At 48.5% G+C, this 1,764-nt stretch overlaps 1 protein-coding gene across 1 annotated transcript in view; it reads right to left on the bottom strand.

The window, feature by feature from the left end:
* The window catches only part of UCK2 (uridine-cytidine kinase 2), a 73,247-nt gene that overhangs the window by 15,861 nt on the left and 55,622 nt on the right, over positions 1-1,764 (bottom strand). The gene's annotated exons all lie outside the window — the stretch shown is intronic.

The raw sequence follows: 1,764 nt of genomic DNA, 5'->3' as shown, positions 1-1,764 counted from the left end.
ACATAGTCCCAGCTACTTTGCCAATGGGAAACTCAGAAGATGAAAGTGATTACCACAACACTGTAAATCAACTATACTTGAATAAAATAAATGTTTAAAATTAAATTAAAAAAGAAGATGCAAGTGAAACAAAATCTGTAATTTTCAGGAGACCATAATAGCTAGACAAGGAAACTGCAGACACTCCGTAAGTTCCCGTTCAGAGGCTGTGGGCACGGATGGATGCAGCAGATTCTTGGACTCTGCATAAACCTAGCTTCTTCTCCAGATGGCAGCTCAGGCTGCCATCATTGGGGACGAATTTCTCTGATTCTCCGGCTGCGGCCTCCCAGATCTTTGCTCTCCCAGCCGCCTCGTTATTCATGTTAGCTCCAGTTCCCTATTCTAAGCACCCCTTTATTCCTGCATAGTCTGTAGAGGTTTGATATCGGAGGCATATCTTGTTCTCTGAATGTCCTGCACAGTAGAATCGGGTCCATAGTAGGAAGTACTTCAAGAACTACTGGTGGGCTTCCCTGGTGGCGCAGTGGTTGGGAGTCCACCTGCCGATGCAGGGGACGCGGGTTTGTGCCCCGGTCCGGGAGGATCCCACATGCCGCGGAGCGGCTGGGCCCGTGAGCCATGGCCGCTGAGCCTGCGCGTCCGGAGCCTGTGCTCCGCAACGGGAGAGGCCACAGCAGTGAGAGGCCCACGTACCGCAAAAAAAAAAAAAGAGCTACTGGTGAGGGATGAAGGGGAGAACCAAAGCAGCCCCGCTTTCCATCACAATGTGCTCTTTTCTCCTCCTCCAACCCAATCTCTGCCACACCCTCAAGTTCTGAGATCGTTCATAAGAAGAGCACAGAACATGTGAGCTAACTGTATTAAAGGCTGAGATGTGTTCTAAAGGAACACACAGGGAGATGAAGATTGGGCTTTTAATTACAGAAACATTTGGTAGTAAACATTTGGTAGTAGAAACATTTTAATGATAGAAACATTTGTTTTTAATTACAGAAATAGTTGGTATGAAATCTAATTTCCCATTTTTAAAAAATCAACTCAAGAGAGAGTGGGATAAAGAAACCAAGAAGGAAAATGAAAAGCGGGAGCGAGAACTTTCAAAAGAGCCCAGAGCTAAAAACAACACTTACTGAGCTACTACTAAGGAGCTACACGTGGTGTGACACGAGTGTCGAGTGTGCCTGGGAGGTCCCCCGAAGGAGACAAAGTGAGCAGAGAACTCTGTGTAGCTCTGAAGGAGCTTGGGGTCTGGCTAGCAGGAGGGAAGTCCTCCAGAAGCCCATTCCCACCACTCAAGAGGGAAGGAGGCTGTGATGGAGGTCAAGCCACTCTGCTATTCTATTAGGAGCATGAGAATCGACAAATGGAAAGGACAGGTCTGACGTGACTGAGAAGCTCTCTGGTGGGTCTAGTCTTTGGTGACCCCAGTGCCCTCACACCTCCCCACACAGCTCGATCCCAAGTAAACCAGGAGAGCAGAAAGAACAGCTTCCTTTCTTCTTCTTCCTGTTTTTCCTCTACCACATCCCCTTGCGTTTCTTCCAGGAACAACAGCTTGGGCATGTGGATGAGGATGAATGTGCAGTCCCTCACCTGAGACCAAATTCACAAATCTATCCCTTCAGAGTTAACAAAGCATGATGATCACGATTGGACTGTTCCAGGAAGCACCTGGATGAATTCCTGACCCCGTGCACCTACAGACAATGCTGACGCCACCGCCCTGTCACTGACAGGCTGCAGTGTGCACCCGGCACATGG

This window comes from Lipotes vexillifer, unplaced genomic scaffold, assembly GCF_000442215.2.
Source record: "Lipotes vexillifer unplaced genomic scaffold, Lipotes_vexillifer_v1.1 scaffold189, whole genome shotgun sequence".
In the NCBI taxonomy this organism is placed as follows: Eukaryota; Metazoa; Chordata; class Mammalia; order Artiodactyla; family Lipotidae; genus Lipotes; species Lipotes vexillifer.
This window is presented reverse-complemented; position numbering and strand designations above follow the sequence as displayed.